At 41.8% G+C, this 21,647-nt stretch overlaps 1 non-coding gene across 1 annotated transcript; it reads right to left on the reverse strand.

Annotated features, from left to right (window-relative positions):
- Positions 1 to 17,421: 17,421 nt before the first annotated feature.
- Positions 17,422 to 17,525, reverse strand: LOC115032361 (U6 spliceosomal RNA). Its single transcript, XR_003838040.1, has one exon. It is a non-coding gene; the product is annotated as a U6 spliceosomal RNA (small nuclear RNA).
- Positions 17,526 to 21,647: the final 4,122 nt, after the last annotated feature.

The raw sequence follows: 21,647 nt of genomic DNA on the forward strand, positions 1-21,647 counted from the left end.
AGCCTGTATTTCTCAGTTAAATGATTCAGCGAGCTGATTGCTTAAGCTACTTCCCCACTTATTTTCCAGTGTCTAGGAATCAGTTTTTCTATAAATCTTCTCTTATTAGCAGTTCGACTACAGTTCGGACTAACCTATTCCAAAATAGCTCCCTCATCACCTCCTCACTGTGAGGCTGGGCAGTTTTTAGTGTTGAGAATGAGAAAACATCCATTGAAAAAACTCTAAGTTATTCATTACAAGGGCATGATAATTTTGAAGACATGACACACATAAAAACAAATTCAATCCTTTTTATAACAATGATTGTCACTTATCGAGCTCCTGCCTATGCTGGGTAATTTCATTCTCATTTATCCCACAAAAATCTGCTTAGCATAGAATGATGGTAACGCTTTAGGTACAGTGGCTTTGTTTAGCACACATTGAGCCCTGTGGTTAGGGTGCTGTCCTTGGTCCCTTTGGGCTGGTGGGAAGAGGACACAGCATCCCAAGTTAGGTCTCACTTGTGCTCTCATGGTTGATGAGTTTCAAACTGGGCTTTGGATTTTGGATGGTCTTTCTTCACAGTTAGTGGACTCTTTTTTTTTTTTTTCAAGACAGGGTTTCTCTGTGTAGCCCTGGCTGTCCTGGAACTCACTTTGTAGACCAGGCTGGCCTCGAACTCAGAAATCTGCCTGCCTCTGCCTCCCAAGTGCTGGAATTAAAGGCGTGCACCACTACTGCCCAGCGTTAGTGGACTCTTGACTGTCCCATATGCCTCTGTGTAGGACACTGTGAAGAACATCTGGGCTCCCAGTTAGAAGGCCTTAATGGGACAACGAAGGGACCTCAACTCGCTAATTTGCTATACATGTGAGTTTTGATGGCTTCCTGGACTTCATCAGACTTCGGTTTCCCCTTCTGAATAATAAGAAGACTGAGTCACAGTGTTACTGGGATGAAATGAAGTATTTTTATATTTATATTTCATTTTATTGTTATGTATGTATGTATGCATGTGTCTGTGTGCATGTATGTGCACATGGGTGCAGGTGCCTGCCGAGGCTAGGAGCGCGTATTAGATTCCATGAAGCTGGAGTCACATGAAGTTGTGAGCTATCAGATACAGTCTTGGGATCAAAAAACCATGGTCTTCTGAAAGAGCAGCAAGTGCTCTTAGATGCTGAGCCATTTCTCCAGGCCCCCAAAGAGAATCCTCTAAGTGAAGAGATGCTCAGCACAGCTGCTAGGGTCGTTGTTAAGGAAATGTTGGCTTCATCTGAATTACAAGTTTAAAAAAACCATTTTTGTCCCCTGTTTAAGTTTTTGTCTTAAGAGTATCATTGGGATTGCAAGCTTGTACAACCACTCTGGAAATCAGTCTGGCGGTTCCTCAGAAAATTGGACATAGTACTACCGGAGGATCCAGTAATACCTCTCCTGGGCATATATCCAGAAGATGTCCCAACCGGTAAGAAGGACACATGCTCCACTATGTTCATAGCAGCCTTATTTATAATAGCCAGAAGCTGGAAAGAACCCTCAACAGAGGAATGGATACAGAAAATATGGTACATTTACACAATGGAGTACTACTCAGCTATTAAAAAGAATGAATTTATGAAATTCCTAGCCAAATGGATGGACCTGGAGGGCATCATCTTGAGTGAGGTAACACAATCACAAAGGAACTCACACAATATGTATTCACTGATAAGTGGATATTAGCCCAAAACTTAGGATACCCAAGATATAAGATACAATTTGATAAACGCATGAAACTCAAGAAGAATGAAGACCAAAGTGTGGACACTGTGCCCCTTCTTAGAATTGGGAACAAAACACCCATGGAAGGAGTTACAGAGACAAAGTTTGGAGCTGCGATGAAAGAATGGACCATCTAGCGACTGCCATATCCAGGGATCCATCCCATAATCAGCTTCTAAACGCTGACACCATTGCGTATACTAGCAAGATTTTTCTGAAAGGACCCAGATATAGCTGTCTCTTGTGAGACTATGCCGGGGCCTAGCAAACACAGAAGTGGATGCTCACAGTCAGCTATTGGATGGATCACAGGGCCCCCAATGGAGGAGCTAGAGAAATTACCCAAGGAGCTAAAGGGATCTGCAACCCTATAGTTGGAACAACAATATGAACTGACCAGTACCCCGGAGCTCTTGTCTCTAGCTGCATATGTATCGAAAGATGGCCTAATCAGCCATCACTGGAAAGAGAGGCCCATTGGACATGCAAACTTTATATGCCCCAGTACAGGGGAATGCCAGGGCCAAAAGAATGGGAATGGGTGGGTAGGGAAGTGGGGGACTTTTGGGATAGCATTGGAAATGTAATTGAGGAAAATACGTAATTAAAAAAAAAGAGTCTCATGATTAGTCATTTAAAGTATTCATATAGTGCATTTAATTGCCCAGGTGATCTCTGATTTTTTGTTTTCTGAATAAGACTCAGTTTGGGTTCCTAGGATGAACCAATAAAGAGTTCACAAAGAGAGCAAGAAGATGTAAACAACAGCAGCAGCAACAACAACAACAACATAAACATCGCAGGTGCTGGGCATTGAAGTAGCTGTAAATGTGTCCTGAGTCTTTAAAGTACTTGTCAAGGTAGGACAGGAAAAGCAGGAATTGGGTAGGAACCTGGAAGTAGGAGCTGGTGCAGAGGCCATGGAGGGGTGCTGCTCACTGTCTTGCTCCCCATGGCTTGCTCAGTCTGCTTTCTCATAAAACTCAAAACCACCAGACCAGGGATGGCACCACCCAAAAAAGGGCTGGGCCTCACCCCATCAATCACTAATTAAGAAAGTGCTTCACAGGCCTGTTGACTTAGAGCCCCATCTTCTGCAGGCATCTTGTCCATTGAGGTTTCTTCCTCCTGGGTGACTATAGTTTGTGTCAAAACTCGGTAGCCCAGGGGTAGGAGGAGAACAGACGCCTGCACAGACTTTGCCTGCCTCTCTATCTTAGGATTCTTCTCTCATTGAGAGCTCTTCAGTTTGACGCATTCTCCTGCTGGCTTTGATGGCTTTGATGCTTTCACTGAGACTGAGGTTTCTTAAGAACTGAATGTCTCGCTTTAGAATTTTAAATATTCTGACATCACCCTGATGTGGCTATAAAGCCAGGGGCTTAGGGTTGGATTAGTCACAAAGGGCTGCTTGAGGGTTGGGAGTGGGGGTTGCTCACGAAGAGCTCAGGAACAGTGATAGTTCTGTTAGATCCAGCTCTAAAACGACAAAGTCTGCTCCTCTAGACACTGACTGCAGCAGACAATTTTTCAGAACATTTTTTTTCATGTATTTGATTTTACCTTACAGAATTAATATGGAGAAAAATGGAAGGCACCGTGAATGTGAAACTTTCCACAGAATCATAAGGCAGCATGTTTTCTGGATGAATTTTATAGCTGCCCACAGGTTCTCTTAAGTGGGTAGCTCAGCCCCCAAACTGGACACAACCAACTTTTAAAAACGTTGAGATGACTTTTAAAAACTTTACCCTGTACACCATAAGAAGCTATCTGATTTATAGATGATTATCGATTTTCATCTTCAATTAGTATAATGTGAATTTTTCTTTAAGATTAGCTGGCCAAGTATACACAAAGAGAAACAGGCTCGGCTAATAAAAGCCAATGTCTGTCTTCGGCTGTAAGCACATAGGTGTTGACAAAAGCTCTTGACTGTCAAGGATCATTTAAAATCAATGAATTAAAAACCAGGAGGTCAGGGAGAGCTGCCCAGTGATGAGATGGCTTTTCGTGTTTGTCTTAACAAAGGACGTGCTAACTAGAGTGATTTTCATCTCCGTTCTTTTTCCCTCACCAGGGAGAAATGTGCAGCTCAATTTTACCCTTGGTTGAGAAGGTGCTAATTTGCCTGACAAGCTGTTGGAACCTGCAATGCTCAAGGTACCCTTGATGTCTCAGACCTTCATGCTGAGTGAAGCACACCTCAAATGTGCCAATGTTTAGGAGGTATGCTATATCCCATTAGGTAGGGACAATATAAACCACATGAATGCAAATGTGATGGGAACGTGTCCCATGCTGAGGAGAAAACCTTCAGCTCGTTATAACCAAGGCAACTTAGAATCACCTTTATGCAACTCAATATTTCATTAGTCTTCAACTTTAGCCTTTTGTATTGTAGAAAACTTAAATGACCTTTCCCCCACTTGCTGCCCAGTTCTTGGGAGGGGCGATCTTCAAATCCTGTCTTTTATTGATTGTAGCACCAATGCGCCTGTATCAAGAAGGCTCCAAAGAGAGATGGCAACATAAATATGAAAACTCTAATTCCTTTTCTTTTTTAATTGCATATTTATTGATTTTTTTCATATGCTTCCTAAAGCCAAGAATTAACTGTATGAATGACCTTTGCATATTAACTAAACCCTAGTTGGTAAACTGATGCATCATTGAGAAAAAAAGTACCATCAGAGAAAAACACTTCTTCGCAGCACACGATTCTTCCCAAGTTTCACAGTTCATAATATCAGCAAACGCTTGTAACCTTTCCTATGGTTTGGTGCTGTTTGAAGTGCTTGCGTCCAAAGTAATGCAGGGAATCCTCTTAATTAGCCCCTGCTGGCTATTATTATTTCAGCTCTATAGACTTTGGAAATGGATGACAACTGTCTCAGGGATATGAGAAGGGCGTGCTCAAACTCAAACTCACAAAGTCTGACTGCCGAGTCCCACTCCTAACTCATATCCTGTGTTGCTTTTTCTCATCTTCCAGGAGAGATGATGTCTTGTGCCCTGTAGAAGAATATCATCATAGTCAATATCTCCCATGAGATAGATCTGCTTGCATCTATTTTCTAAAAAACTCCAAATTATAGAACTTGTCTTTAATATCTACAATATCATTTTGGGTTTTTTGTGCAAGATTTTATATATATATATATATATATATATATATATATATATATATATATACACACACACATATATATATATATACACACATATATATATACTCATATATACTCTTTATATAAAACACTATATAAAAACTGTTATACATATATACCTCTCTCTCTCTCTCTCTCTATCTATCTATCTATCTATCTATCTATCTATCTATCTATCTAAATGAGCATGGTGGATTTTCATCTCTCTCTCTCTCTCTCTCTCTCTCTCTATCTATCTATCTAAATGAGCATGGTGGATTTTCATTTTGTAATTCACTTGGGCCATCATTTTTAACCATCATTAGTTTTGCTGTGTAGTCAACTGTCTTTACTGGATTTTGAAGAGGACGAATGTCAGCTTGAGTTAACTGGAACAGTTAGATCATATTGTAAAAGTCTAATAAAAGGGGATCATGGCTGTAGAGCAAATCAGCGGCCCCAGGTTTGTTTGTATGTCAGACCCTGCAGGAGAATATGGAGAACTTCTGCTGCCCAGACTGTGATTTGAATCAGATTGAGCAGACATTCTAGGTGGGCTTGTCAAATCTTTCTAGGTGGTTTCTATATGAAGTCAATGTAATACATGGGATTTAAAAGTCATTTTTATTAATTTTCTCCCTTGACGATTTTATGTTTGTGTATAATACTTTCTGGTTACTTTCACTCCCTTCCTTCCTACATATGCCTCTCCCACCCCTGTTCACGCCCCCTACAAGCCACACCTCCTTACAAGCCATCCTGTCACATTCCTGTTTGTGTGTTTTACTTTGTCACCCACTGAACTTAACCAGAGCCACCCACATAACCACGGCTTTTCAGCTATCTATCGGAGCCTGCTTGGCTCACCTGTGAGGATGCAAGTGAAGACAGTCACTGACTCCACCCAGAATCCAATAGCCAGGAGTTCAGCAGGGTGAGAATTGCCTAGTCATGACTGATGATGAGCCAGTGCAGGAAGCTAGCCTGCATAGCATTGGCCGTGTCGTGCTTGGAAGACTGCATTTTGTAACCCTTCTCCATCTCCATTCTTGCATGCTTTGGACCCCTCTTCCCCAAGGCTCCCTCAGCCTTCCATGGGGTGATGTAAGTGTCTGTGGAGGGATGAAAATAAGTGACTGGGACACAACCGGTCACTTATTTACAGCACCTTGAGCAGCCACAAGTTTCCCAAGTTCACCGGAGTTCCTTTCAAAGAGTAGCCACTCTGGCTAAGGCCGCCTGAAGCAAAACACATGGTGAAAAATTATGCAAAACTCTGTATCTAGTCAGAAAACACTTACAGTAAATATTAAATGGGTTTTTTTTTTCTTGGAGTTTCTGAATAAGGAGTTGCAACATAATTACTTGAATATTCTAGTACCTGGCAGATAGATTTACTTTGAAAGCGTGAGAGGTAATTTGCTAAGGTTTTTTACTAAATGCAAGCAATCCTGCATAGCAATCAAGAGTCAATATAAAACAGAAGCATATTTTGATAATTTTCCATTATTCTTGAAAATTCGGCAATGATTGCACATCCCCAGTGGACATTTTTATGCATGTCCTGGTGGCCTCCGTTTTCCCAAAGAGTCCCTGACACCCTGTCTACTTGCTGGCTTATATGACCTTGATGCTTGTGTGCTCTGACTCTCACTTAGCGCAGTTCCCCCTCACCCCCACCCCCAAAGGGTGAGAGAGAAATGAGACTTTAATCTCACTCCCTGGGTTCCTTTCAAGGTTTTCTCAAACTGAAGGCAGAACTGTGCTGCCTTCAAGGTCACTTTCCCACAGGCTGTGCCACATTTGGGTTTCTTTATCTCCCTTCTTCCTCATGCTTTTACAGCCACACCCTCACTAGTTATTATTTCCCTACACTTCACACCCCACCATAGCTTCTGTGGAAGAACCCGCCTCAAACCATCCCACTTTTGACCATGTAGTTAATTTCTTATTGGGATTCACTGATAACAGTACATGATACCAACTGAACCTCCCCTGCCTGACAATGACCAGAAGATACTGGATTGGCACCCCAACCCCCCCCCCCCACACTATGTATATCAGAGGCAGGGTCTAGTGTGGAAAATGTATTGGAACTGTTTTTAGAAACATGTTTGCCTCTGTTGTCATAGGCGAATTACAAGTTAAACTCTGTCGTACATTGACAACCGTGCTACTTACAAGCAGCAACTCAAGACTGTCTCAGACACAGGTGTCTGCGTAGCATAGCCTTTATTAATTGTGTTGCTAGTCAGTTGCCTTCAAACGCTTTGATATTTTTGCCAGTGTTTTTATTACCCTTGCTTATCCTGCTAACTCCGTAGACTCCATGGCCTCCATCAAGTGCCACCTATGTCAAGAAGTTTTCCCTGACTTTTCTCAGCTCAAAGGATACAGACACCTGTATGATCTATTTTACTAGATGCAGACAGTACTTTACTGCATGCAGACATGCGGCACACATTCTACCTGGACTTGCAATCTCAGAAGAGTTCTGTCATAGCCAGCAGGCTCTGTTCAGGCAGCTGCTGTTTCCCATGGTCCGCTCTTCTTAGCACTTGAGAGCAGATAGCGATGAGTTCTTGATGAGTACTGAGGGTTGGATTATATAAGGTAGGCAGAGTATTTCAGATAGCATCTGGTCCACGACGAACAATCAATATCAGGTATTTTATTATAGTTATATCATTGTTATAGTTATAAATAGTGTGAAACAATTTACACACTATTATTACTCTAATTTACTGCAAAATTAGAAGAATGAGAGAGTATGCCCAGATACAGCACTGGCTTGTAGGTAGTTGTGAATTCTGCACTCCTTGGCTGGAACGGTTACCGAGCAGACAGCTCAGAAACATCTGGGTTCAGATATGATTTCTGTCACCTGGTACTAGGCAAATCTCTCCATCTTAGTTTGTCTCGGCTGTTATCCTCTAGGAGTGGAAGTAATATCTCTGTTCTCTCTCAACGTTGTTGAGGTGTTGATGAGATTGTTATGTAAATCACCTAATAGTGCCTAGCAGCAATGGATAACGGTACAAGCATTGTGAACAACAGCGAATAATAACAACATTATAAAAGGAGTCACAAGACAACAAAGAAAGTAGTCCAGGGGAGGAAGAAAAAATACCCACAATGCAAAAGAGATTACGATTTAATGAGTACTGAATTGAAGGACTAAAAATTACAGCAGAAACATATTTCTGCTAGATAAGAGAGCTTCCGATGCTGAGAATTATGTCAGGACAGGGCATCCTTGTACAAAACTGCTCTAGTGATGGAAAAAAGATTCATAAAGTCTATCTCTTGCCAAAGGGTATGTCAAGTGTGAGATTTACACTCGCCGAGAGTTGCGGATTGTGATACATGCCATTTATTTGCGTGTCAGTAACTCCATAATCATTCCTACCCAGGGTCCATCCATGTCTCGCTGACCTCCTCTTTCCACTCCGTTCATTCCTCATTACATACCAGATGTGCACTCTGATGAATGGCCAAAAATCTAGGTGAATCAAGAGCGCCAGTCTAGAATAGACAGGAGCCCTATCCGGCAGTGATTCATTCTAATTACACCCAAATCCAACTAATCGAGAAGTCAGTGCCGTCGGGAGAGGGAGAGGAATGTGGCTCTGCTTTCTGCCTTTTTCTCTTCTCAGAGTCTGACCCCAGCGAACTGCTGGAACTTGATAGCCATAATCAATAGCTTGGAAAGCAATAAGGTCAGCACTGGGAAGATTCAGATTTTCTACCTCCAAATGGAAAGGAGACCAGACTGGTGTGCTGAGCCATTGAGGTGAGTCTGACCTTAGCTGACTGACTGATGAAAGCCCGAGTTAGAGAGAGAGATTAAGGGGAGCAGAGAGAAGCCGGGGTTGTAAATATGCTCCCAGTGTGATCCCTAAGCCTAAACTGCAGGCGTGCTGACTCCGGACTTTGCTATTGTATTAAGAGTAGACAATCCAAGTTCAGCTAAGACAATAAAAGTGTTTAAAAACTTGCAGGAACACAGTGTCTAAATGCATGGGAGTGCCACTCACATATCTCCAAGGTGTCTATACATCTGGGCTGATTCCATTAGCTTGCGTTTATTTCCTAAATAATAATGTCCCATAAAATTCTGTTCAAAAGTAAGGGATTATTGTATCTCAAAACTCCCACTGGAACTCGTGCCTCAGAAGTCAGGGTTTTCTACGTGGTAAAAGCATGCCTGCGGGGTATTGTAGGCCTGCATGTTTGCAGAATGGAGCTGCTCTCAAAAGAGCAAATTGTTCGTTCTACTATATCTCTGCAAACTTCTTTAGGATCTGATTAGAACATGTAGAGGCAAAAACTAAGACTTGGTTGTTAAATTGATGCTGTCTCCAAGTGTGGAGGTGACTTCAAAGGTTGATGTATCTGAGCTGAGACCTGAAGTTACAGGACAGCTACAGACCAGGTAAAAAGCCATATCCTGTATGAGAAATACCTTTAATTTTTTTTTCTGAAAATACATCAGTGGCTTCAAAAGATTTCTGCTAAGCAAATAATGCTCATTTATTCCAAATAAACAGTTAGGCATCTGAGAGTGTGCAGACCTTCTTAGCACGAATTAGGTGTTTGTTGAAGGCAGCTCACTCAACAGAAAAGTGATGATGATATTGACCGAGCCATTTTGTGGTGAAAGACTGTTGAGCACACGCCAGCTGGGAAGCAGAGACCCTGATTTAGCCAGAAGTCAAGCCAACAATGTAGGATGTGGAACCAAACTGAATCTTGAGTTGAATACAATCAGAATTAAATTTATAATAAAATCTGTCTTAGTACTAAATCACTGGAGTTTATTTTATGAATATGGACAAGCATAAGACCCCATCTATGTCTACAAGAACAAATGTATCAGGGAAAGGCCAGAAGCTTTGACTTCATTAAACTTAACAGTGCCGGGCGTGGTGGCACACGCCTTTAATCCTAGCACTTGGGAGGCAGAGGCAGGCGGATTTCTGAGTTCGAGGCCAGCCTGGTCTACAAAGTGAGTTCCAGGACAGCCAGGGCTATACAGAGAAACCCTGTCTCGATAAACCAAAAAAAAAAAAAAAAAAAAAAAAAATGTTGAGTGTCACACGCATTGGCATACTTCAGTATGCTCTGCATGTGGGTGGCTGAAGAGAGAACCTCTTGGATCCAGGAACTCAAGGCCATCTCAGAATCATTTAGGATTCAATCTCAAGAAGGGAAAACAAAAAAGGTCAGAAGAACAATAACCTAGAGTGTTTGTGTACTGCACTACTCATTAGAGTAATTTTAACAGTCATAAGAGTTCCCAGTTGTACTGTTAAACTATCATGAGTGTTGATAGGAAGCCGGAGTCTGAGACTTGCATGTTATTCTGTAAGTACAGTTAGATAGAGTATAAGATGCTTGTATTGTCTCAAAGGGGCTCTTTCAGACACACTAAGACTTCTGTGCATTTCTCAGGACTGTGAGACCCCACTGATACGCAAAGCTGTATTGTAAAAAATGTCACGTGACTTTCGAAGTGGAGCATGTCCTTTGTCCTTTAATGCACTAGGCAGAAAGTCCTTTGAGAAGACACAGAGAGAAGCTATGCCAAAGCGTTTCATTTATGTCATTAGAAAAAGCCTGATTTTAGGAAACTCGAAGATTTCTCAAGATTTCTCAAGGCCTTAACTACTCTTCTGAAGTATGGGTGGTTTCTAGGGCACGGTGGGGGACCCATATTGGTATCGCTGAATTTGGCTGTTGTTCCAATTCATCTGAAATGTAAATACTTCCTTTAGTCTTAAAACGAAAATGTAGGAAGTCATGTAATCAGACAAACTTTGTTTGGAACAAGCTCACAGGTCAATAGGATGCCAGCCCTAGCAGAGAAAGCTGGTCAGCATGGAATCAGACCTATAAGTCTCTGACTGGAGTCTTAATTTTTATTTCAAACAAAGCTTCCTATTGTAAAATGCTTGCAAAAAGTAGTGTTGTAGCCCAATGCAACTGAGAGCGTTCGCTGATCTTGCAGAGGATCCAGTTTGATTCCTAGGATCTACATGGTAGATCACAACCATCTGTAACTCCAGTTCCTGGGGGATCTGACACCATCTTCTGCCCTTTGTGGGTGGTGCACACATAATGGTGCACAGACATAAACACACATAAAATACATACATACATATATCTTTTTAAAAAGTTTTGTTGAAAGCTTGCAGTCTATAGGTGCTTATGTATTTCCATAGTAACTTCTCTACATATTATACATTGATTTAGTAAAAAATCACCATTATCTTTACTCAGATCTTGCCAGTTTTTCCTGTTCTCCCTTTCTATTCTAAGGCACAAGGCAGGGGTTATCTCATGGTGAAATTACTCGTGTGCAACAGTGAGTGAGCAGTCTTCTTTTTCTTTTTTGTTTCTAAGAAATAATTTTTTAAGATTTATTTATTTTATGATATGCGTACACTATAGCTGTCACCAGACACACCAGAACCCATTACAGATGGTTCTGAGCCACCATGTGGTTGCTGGGAATTGAACTCAGGACCTCTGGAAGAACAATTGGTGCTTTTAACCCCTGAGCCATCTCTCCAGCCCTGTGAGCCATCTTCTTCGTCTCTAGTTTGTGGTGGCCTTTCCTGTGCTTCACCATGTGTGAGTCACTGGGACTTGGCTTTACCTGCTGTTCTCCCTTGACTAGACTTAGGCTGTGCATTAAGTCCAGTGGGCAGAAGACGCTGCTTCCCTTTCTCTAATTCTGTCAGGAAGCACAGGGTTGGGTCCATCTTGGTAATGGTGGTGCTCTGTATTTTAGTTACTCCATTCAGATTCAACTCATTGCCTAGTCTAGCACATAGGCTTTTTCTGAATTTACATAAGCTAGCATGGTATGTAGTTCTGTGGGTTCTGATAAATCCATTGATCTGCTGTTCCATCATGAGAATGGTAATTTGAATTTCCACGCTCATTTTCTCTTCTTCTTAGTCCCGTCTCTGCATCCCATGCTGACGGCTGTTGGTTTTGGTTCAAGGCACTATGGTTTTGCCATGGTAAAATGAGTTTAAAGAATTTTTCCATTTCTATGTGAATCAAATTGGTCCGTTTCTCTTCTGCTCAATGGGAGTATAGTTTGTTCGTTTACCAGATTCAGTGGCATCAGTTTTTGATAACTGTCAATAAAGATGCTACAAATATTGCATACAGATTACAGGTCAAGGCATGTGGCTTTTGTATAGGGATGCTCAGTTGTTCCAGCATCCTGGAATTGCCTGTGCCTTTCTAGAGAGTATGTTGAAACATCCACATGAGCCAGTTTCTGAACTTCTGTATGCGCTGCTGTGTGCATCTTTTACCAAGGCTTCAGAGTTCGCATTGCTATCAATGTATACTAAGTCTTGACACTGGGTAGTGTGAATTTTGCAATCTTGTATTTTTGTTGCGAGATGATTTGGCAATTCAAGTTCTTCATTTTCCCACATGTATTTTAAAATTAGTTTAACAATAATCACTCTTTCCCCTCTGTCCCCCAAAACTAACCAAATAGACAAACAGAAGACAATCCAGCCAGTCTGGAATTTTCACTGGGATTGCAATGAATCTATAGATTCATTTTAAGCTTTGAAATGCTCCATTATAACAGTATCTAATATAATGTCAACTGTTCAAATTAAATGTTATATAGTTTCTGTAAAGTTACAACACACTTGAATCAAACACAATGTATTTACATTATGATTATAATGTTAAGAAGTGTTTTTAAAATATCCAGGGCAATGTTATATTATTGAGCTTTCCACTTTGGGAGCAAGTATATCTCTCCATTTATTTAGGAGATTTTTATTTATTTGATAGTACTTAGCATATATTTATTTAGATTTATATTTTAATATATTATTTGTAGGTTTTCATGATCAAATTTAGGGGAATTTCTATTCCTTGTTTGTTGAGTGTGTTTATAATGAACAATTATCTATCTTTTGATTTTTCCAATCTTAGTCTACCGTGTTTATTTTTGCCCTATGTTTTTGTTTGTACTACCTAATGTTTTTAAAGAACAAATGTTTATCTTAAGATGATCTAGGAACCAGCCTAGCTGTCCACTAGCAGACAAATAATGAAAATGTGTTATGTATGTTAAATGGAATATTATTCAGCTCTAAAGAAATAATGAAATTAGACTTGTAGAATGGGTGAACTTAGAATGTATAATATTAAATGAGGTCACTCAAAAAACTCAGAAAAACCTCATATGTGGCACTAAATAATAGTGTGTAAACGAGTGTATATAAAGAACCATAAGTATTGGTGTACTATAACATTTAGAAAAGAGACAAAGGAAGGTAATATTAGGTGTGTGTGTTGGGGGGTGGATTGCAGGTAAGGGATACATGAATCATGGAAGAGAATATAATGTTAACTGGCTTTCTAGTTTAAATTCTATCATAGTTTTTTTTTTCTTTATGGTAGATAAGCATAAATATGTAATGGAAGGGGAAGTTCCCAGAATGGGCATTTTAACTAGGGAGAAGTTCCGAGATGCAGAGAGTGTCAGACTGGCCAAGTATGTACTTGTGTGGCTTCCTTGATTCTGCTATGCAATGTTTTCATTTGTGAGTTCATTATAATAAAGCTATTTCAAAATAAAATAAAGCCAGAAAATCTAGAGATCTAAAATGTGAAGTCATTGCCACTATCTGGTTTACATCTTCAAGTTTTTATGTACTTATATATGTAAAACATGGGTTGATATGGTAGTGTGTGTCCTGTGAGTAGTACTTGAATAATTGTGTTTATAAATATTTCGGCTCTCATGAAATTAAAGTGCCATTTTGAAGTAGAAATTGTTGATGACAGTAGCTAACACATAATTGAAGCAGGATTGTCCTGAGAATCAAGTAATCAGAGACCTCTGTAGTATCAGTACTGTGTTCTTCCTGGGAGGCAGGTAGAGAAGCCAAGGCACAGAGTAGATTAGTGCCAATTCCTGAAAAGCCATGCAGTTACAAGAGAGTGGGTCTGCCTTGGCTATCAGTCTATTTTCAGTATGTCCACTCTTCCTTCCTTCCTTCCTTCCTTCCTTCCTTCCTTCCTTCCTTCCTTCCTTCCTTCCTTCCTTCCTTCCTTCCTTCCTTCCTTTCTTATTTTGGTGGTACAACACAATCTTCATTTCTTTAAAAGCTCTGTTGCATCATTTATTTATTTAAGGGCACTTGTGCATGTGCAAGTGTGCGCATGTGTTTGTGTGTATGTGTATCCCAGCACCTGTGGAGGTCAGAGGACAAATTGTTAGAAGTCAGCTCTCTCCTACCTTGTAGATTGTGTCACCAGGCTTGGCAGCAAGTGCTGCCACTGAGCCTTCTTGCTGTTTCAATATATGCAACTTGAGTCATCAAAGTCTATCTTGACATGAAAACACGTTGCTCTACGGATAGCATAAGGCTGGTATGGTGTACCTTGCAGATCCCCCCCCCTCTTGTGTCTTGTCTATACATTTTTTTTTATAAATGTGCATGCTTTTAGTCGCAAAATGTGACTATACATTCACTTTTGTAGGTAGTTGTCTTTTAAGAAATTAAAAACAAAATGTTTTTCTTTCTCTTTATTCTGTATCTAGCACTCCTTGCTTGTCTGTCTGGTATTGTGGTTCTTTCATCTGAAGGAATTTCTATTGCCTTCCCTACAATGTGTGTCCCTGGCCATAAACTCAGTTTTCACTTTTTTGAGGGAATTACTCCCCTCCCCATTTTTTTTTTCCTCTGGGACATAGTCTCGCTGTGTATCCTATCCACTCTGGCCTTGAACTACATCAACAATTGCTCAGGCTCAGCCTCCCAAGGGTCAGACCTACAGGTGTGCAGCGCCACACTAAGCCAAACAGTTTATATTTCTACTTGATCACTGAAAAAATATTTTGGCTCTGCAGGGAATTCAGGCCTTATCACAGGTTTTATTCTTGTGTTTTAAAAACATTTCTGGCTTGCACTATTTCTGAGATGTGTGCAGCAATTCTCTTTACTTCCCTGCATAGCTAATACAATCTCTGTCTACATATTTTTGAATGCTTATCTCTCTCCTCCAGCAGCCCTGAAGACAGTTGGTTTTCACCCATTGCACATGCTCTGTGGGGTGGATAGCATTTTGTAGTTACACCATGTTTTGCTTTTGTATCTGTGTCTTACTGCCTGCCATGAATTGAAGAAATTTCCTAGTTATTGTTTTCTTAGGGATTTTTTTTCTTCTGGCTCACTATTCTGTCTTCTCACTCGAGGATTCAAAGTTCACATGTGCTAGTCTGTTTGATCAACATAAATACTCAGACATCATCAAGATGTTGTTTCTATACTTTTATTATCTGACCTAACAATCAGTGCAATTTAAAACTTAAAATAATTTTTAAAAATTACTAAAATATTTAAGAGACATATCCTATTGTATTGCCTCTAAAAAAATCCCTATCTAAGTATTTTGTGTGTAGCATTTTCAAGGCAGAAAAAAGTTAAATATATTTTCTTTCCATTCACACATAAGGTTAAAATTATGTATGGATAATAATATACTTATTTCACTTTATACAGGTCTTCTTGTCATGTATGGGTATATATTTACACCAATCTTCTTCATAGCAAATTATATTCTAGTGTATGGATGAAACTCTATTTGAGGGATAAATCCACTATTTATGGGACACTCATGGAATTTTGATTTACAACCAATGAACAACCATGTTGCAACAGGCATAGGCTATATATATTTGTCTTGTAAATATTATATTGACATTTCTAGATGACATGTCTAAATGATGAGACATTTCTACTGAGCCACACCTTGAAAGGCGGGGTTTACCATGGAAGATGACTTGAAAGGGAGGAAGGGCATGAAGAGCCACTGAAACTGGGAATACTTTGAACCCCTAAGCATGAGGCATCTTCAGGTGACACACTCTGAGAGCTTGGGGAGCAGGGAGCAGGGAGCATGGGCCAGGACAGCAGCACTGGAAGATGGCATGCTGGGCTCGATTCTGTGCTTTGATAGTGATTGGCGGGTCTGCTTTCTCCCAAATTCTGCAGCCTGAAATGCCCAGGTAGGTTTCCTCCAGCGGAATGTCTGTTTTTCTTATTCTTTTAACTGCCCTCAGACACATTGTTATAACCTTGAGATGATTTGAAGCCAAATCATGATTTGAGAAAGTGTTGGGTTTGATGCTCTGGTCAAGGAGAGATCAAAGCAAAGGTCAAAACCTTTGCTAACTGGTACATTCAAAAGAAGCATGGGTAACCCAGTCACAAAAGAACACATATGATATGCACTCACTGATAAGTGGATATTAGCCCAGAAGCTCAGAATCCTTCTTAGAAGGGGGAACAAAATACCCATGGAAGGAGTTACAGAGACAAAGTTTGGAGAAGAGACTGAAGGAATGACCATCCAGAGGCTGCCCCACCTGGGGATCCATCCCATAAACAACCACCAAACCCAGACACTATTGTGGAGCTTGCTGACAGGAGCCTGATATAGCTGTCTCCTGAAAGGCTCTGCCAGTGCCTGATAAACCTGATAAATACAGAAGTTTATGCTCATAGCCATCAATTGGATGGAGCACAGGGTCCCCAATGAAGGAGCTAGAGAAAGTACCCAAGAAGCTAAGGGGTTTCCAGCCCCATAGGAGGAACAACAATATGAACTAACCAATACCCCCAGAACTCCCTAGGACTAAACCACCAACCAAAGAAAACACATGGTGGTACTCATGGCTCTAGCTGTGTATGTAGCAGAGGATGGCCTAGTCAGTCATCAATGGGAGGAGAGGCCCTTGGTCCTGTGAAGGTTCTATGCCCCAGTATAGGGGAATGTCAGGGCCAGGAAGCGGGAGTGGGTGAGTTGGGGAGCAGGGGGAGGGGGAAGGGGATAGGGGATTTTCTAAGGGGAAACTAGGAAAAGGGAATAGCATTTGAAATGTAAATAAAGAAAATATCTAATTTTTAAAAAAGAAGCATGGGAAAGAAAAGGTCTACAAACTGACCTTTAGAAAGGAATGCATAGGGACCCAAGGATACAGCTCAGCAGCAACATACGTGCATGTCAGAGGCCCCACGGGGTGATCCTGGCACCTCAAAACCAACAACCAGCAAATCCAATAGTGTAACTTCCTTCCAGCACAGTTAACATGGTGCATGCTAAGCTGTAACCCCCTGAAGCCCGAGGCACCTGCTATGTGATGATGTACTTCAGTGGAATGACTTAGAGCTAGCGGGCACTCAGGGCAAAGGGAACTCTTCTAGTCTAGCATAACCTGGCCATTAGCTGGCCACCCAGGTGCTGGCCTTTGCTCTGGTGCCACAGTTTTAGGGCCCCACAACCCTTCCCCTGTCTCTGTCTAAAGAATTCATTAATTTTCTTATTATCTGCATTCCTCTAACTGGCTTGTGGCCTCCTTCGTTACTCCCTTCCTTCCTTCTTTCCTCCCTCCCTCCCTCCCTCCCTCCCTCCCTCCCTCCCTCCCTCCCTCCCTCCTTCCTTCCTTCCTTCCTTTTTCATTTTTCTTTTAAATATGGAAGATTTCATAAATTTGAGTGTCATTTTGTGCAGGGGCCATGCCAATCTTCTCTATATTGTTGCAATTTTAGTGTAGTGCTCCTGAGGTGAGCATGTGCCCTGTTTCTGATAACTCAGGGTTGATGTAGTTTATTTGTTTTTACCCAGGGGAAATTCAGTTGACACTCCTGTAAATTATTATACATGATATCATTAGATATACATACACTTATTCGTATGTGTTCATATACTGCTCACATATAGTCTGATTCCAACTCCATACCAACAGCTGTCCTTCAAATACATTTTACTTAACTAAAATGTAATTCATGCTTGAAGCATTATGAGCTTACAGGACGGTGTCTTTATACATGGTAGCCTTTTCTGGCAACCCTCTTACATCACCACTGCTATGGTTTAACCACTGACCTCTCCCCCAGCGACCCTCTTTCTGGACCAATGTCAAGCTTCGTTGATGGTTGTCTGCTTTTCTCATGTCCTGCAGTCTTCCAGACTTGGACATGGAAGCAAACATAAAATTGCTTTGTGTCAAGTATGAGGTCTATGCCCTCGTCTGCAGTGCTGCAGACTACAAGTCCTCTCCCCTGCCAGTCGACATCCTTTCTCTCCTGACTTCTCACTAAGTAGCCAAGGGTAGCCTCCTTGAGATCCTCCCGCCTCATCTTCCTAAGTCTTTGGAGTATAGCTATATATGACCATCACAGTCAAAGTCTTCTCATTGCCGCTGATCTCCACAGAAGACATGCAATGTGTGATCGATGGCTGCGCGCCCAAGGTGAGCATTCCATCAGAGTCCCACGACTGTGCCTGAGGTCACACATTGTAAAGTCCGTTGAGTCAGCCTTCCTCCCAAAGCATCAGATACCCCTCTCAAGCTGCTTTCATGGAGCCGACTCCTTCAAATTCCCTCTCAAGAGCTTCACTTCGTCACCTGCCTCAGGGCTCGTCTGAAGTCTTATTCTTGGGGATGTCTCCTTGAGAACTTCATCCAAATTTTTTTTTTTTTTTTTTTTTTACACCTTTCTAGAGTCTTTGTCTCAGCCTCACATTTCCGTTTACTTTCGGCATTTAGCTGACATGTCATATTTGCTTGTTGGTTGTTGTATTGCCTGTGTTTACTGTGAGCCTCGGGCAAGACTTTCTTCATCCCTCTGGTTCTGGTGTTGATGCATGTTTGAGACATACAGGGCAGGCTCTTCAGTCCTGTATCGTGAGTGAATAGATGAATTAAGCTGCTACCTCATTCTTCTGTCTGCTTTCCCGTTCTTCTCAGGGATCCGCCGCTTCTGTGTCTGCAGGTCTAGCATAGAGCCAGCTCTTCAGGCTCCACAGTAAAATTCCCTTCACACTCAGAAGCTGAGCGGCAGCGTCTCAGTCTGCCAAAGTAGAATCAGCACCATTTTCAGGTATGTGTCCAAGTTCCATCTTTGGTGGCCAGGGGAGCAAGGAAACTAACAACCATGCAAGTTGTTGTTAGGTAGGATCTGTGTGTTAGTCAGGGTTCTCTAAAGTCACAGAACTTATGGAATGTCTCCATATATTAAGGGGATTTATTGTAATGACTTACAGTCTTCAGTCCAACTAACCCAACAATGGGGCAGCTGTGAATGGGGAGTCCAAGAATCTAGTAGTTGCTCAGTCCTACGAGGCTAGGCGTTTCAGCTGCTCTTCTGTATAAGCTGGAATCTTGAAGAAGTAGGTTCCAAGCAGATGTGCTGGCAAGTAAGTGCAAACAGGTGAAGAAGCAAGCCTTCCTTCTTCCATTGTCCTCATGTAGGCCTTCAGCAGAAGGAATGACCTAGGTTAAAGGTGTGTGCCACCATGCCTGGGTTTGGAACTTGCTCTGTCCCAGACTGGCCTTGGACTCAGGGATCTGCTTGCCTCAGTCTCCTGGGATTAAAGGTGTGTACGACTTTGTTTGGGCCTAAGCTTTTGATGGCCACTATGCCTCAAGATCTGGATCAAAAGCATATGCCATCCCATGTCCAGATCCGGGTCAGAAGCTTGTGTCTTCCAGCCTCAAGATCTGGGTCACAGGTGCGCCTTCCGTTTCTGGATTGCAGTTTATCCAGATGTCGTCAAGTTGACAGCCAGGAATGGCCATCACAGTCCTGCTTTCCTGGGGATGGAGGTAACACCAAGGGACACACCACTGTGCATTTGATAGGCATTATGCTTCCGGTTCCAGACTGACAAATGCCTTCCAAGTTCTCTAAATGCGCTGGATAGTTATATGTCAACTCGATTCAAGCCAGAGTTATCTCAAAGGAGTGAACCTCAGTTGAGAAAATGCCTCCATAAGAACTGATTGTAGGGCATTATCTTACTTAGTGATTGATAGAGGAGAGCCATCCCTGGGCTGTGGGTGGTGCCATCCCTGGGCTGTGGGTGGTGCCATCCCTGGGCTGGTGGTCCTTGCTTCTATAAGAAAGCAGGCTGAGCAAGCTAGTCTAAGAAAGCGGTAAGTAGTACCACCCCTCTCTGGCCTCTGCATCAGCTCCTACTTCCAGGTTCCTGCTCTGTTTGAGTTCCTGTCCTGAGTTCCCTTGATAATGAACAGTGCTATAGATGTGTAAGCCAAATAAATCGTTTTTTCCCTAACTTGCTTTTGGTCACGGCATTTCATCATAGCAACAGTAACCCTAACTAAAACACTAAAAATCTCAAACATTTAATTTTAATTTTATGTGTTTTTATTTTTCCTGCATGTACCTAAATTGTATTATCTACATGCAGTACCTACAGAGGCCAGAAGAGGGCGTCAGGGATTATAGAACTGTAGCTTCAGATAGTTATAAACTGCCTTGTGGGTGCCCAGAATCGAACCCAGGTTGTCTGTCAGAGCAGTAAGTGTTCTCACCCATTGAGCTATCTTGGTAGCTCCATTCCTAAACACTGGAGAAGGGTCCATAAATAAGTGTTTCATTCTTTTTCCTCAGCACTTAGCACTATTTATTGATGTCTTTGTTCTACTGAGAAATAAGGGAGACCACCTGGAAGCTGATTGCATAATTGTGACGGAATGAAAAGGAAAGCTAACTCTGGGCCAGCAAGGGGCAGGTCATTTTAAAGGGTGTCGATCATGAAGAGGTTTAGAATTTGACCTCAGGAAGAGCGGCCCTATTTTGAAATGCACAAATGCACTACAGTGAGCTAATGTTTTGGATGCAAGGCTGGGCTGCAGGATAATAGCTCACAAGTTGTCCCTTGCTGTTTGGTAATGTTAATGCACAGGAAGTGGGTAATGATTTATAAAGTGATGCTGGGCTGTAGTTAACAAGCCTTCCTGACCGCAGCAGCTGCTCAGGGCAGAGGGAAGGGGCTTTGCACACTCGTCTGTTCCGGTTTCCGGCAGGATTCAGCTTCTGCACCGTTTCCCTCCTTCTGACACCCCTGATAGTGTCGTGCCCGTGGGAGATCTTTGAGGAATCTTCTAGAACAGGGAGATAGAAGTTCTTTGATCTTGGAATCTCAACTAAATGAGAAATTGTATTTGATTTTATATTTTCATTGTAAGCGTATCCCGAGCTTTGGGAGTGAATGTAACCTGAAATTCAAAATAACTGTGATCTTGCCCTGGGCTGGCTTGCTCTGCTCACTCTGCCTTGCTCCTTTAGTCCCGCATGCAGAGGAGCTGGTTCTACTATCCACCCTCAGCAACAGTATGGACATGGCAGACCTGCTGGGGAGCCCAGGCGGAAGCCAGCCTTGACACAGGCTGATGCAGGAATAATCTGTATTTCTGAATTGTGCTGACTTGACATGTGCTGAGAGTGTCCCCAGCTTTTGTTAAAATCTTCTTTTTTCTTTTCATGTAAATGTGCACACGTGTACAGTGCCCGTCGAGTCTAGAAGATGTCAGAGTCACAAATGGTTGTGAGCCATCTGACGTAGGAATTGAACTCCCATCGTCTGCAAGAACAGTTCACCTTCCAAACTGCTGAACCATTTCTTCAGCCTGTGAGTGGCACTGTGAATGTGGCAATCTAAAAAAAAAAAAAAAAAAAAAAAAAAAAGAAAAAGAAAAAGAAAAAGAAAACAATTCCAGTTTACATTTAGATGAGAAACCTCGTAAGTCACAGACAAACCAGCCAGAGAGAATTAACGATGCATGCTTAGTTTCATTTTACAGAAAAGGGACTGGAAGGGGCAGAGAGGAAGGAAAATCTAGGGGTTTGACCTAAGGAACCAGGCTGCATCCTTTAGAGCCTGGAG

The sequence above is a fragment of the Mus caroli genome, unplaced genomic scaffold, assembly GCF_978045245.1.
Source record: "Mus caroli unplaced genomic scaffold, Mus_caroli_1 scaffold_1, whole genome shotgun sequence".
Taxonomy (NCBI): Eukaryota; Metazoa; Chordata; class Mammalia; order Rodentia; family Muridae; genus Mus; species Mus caroli.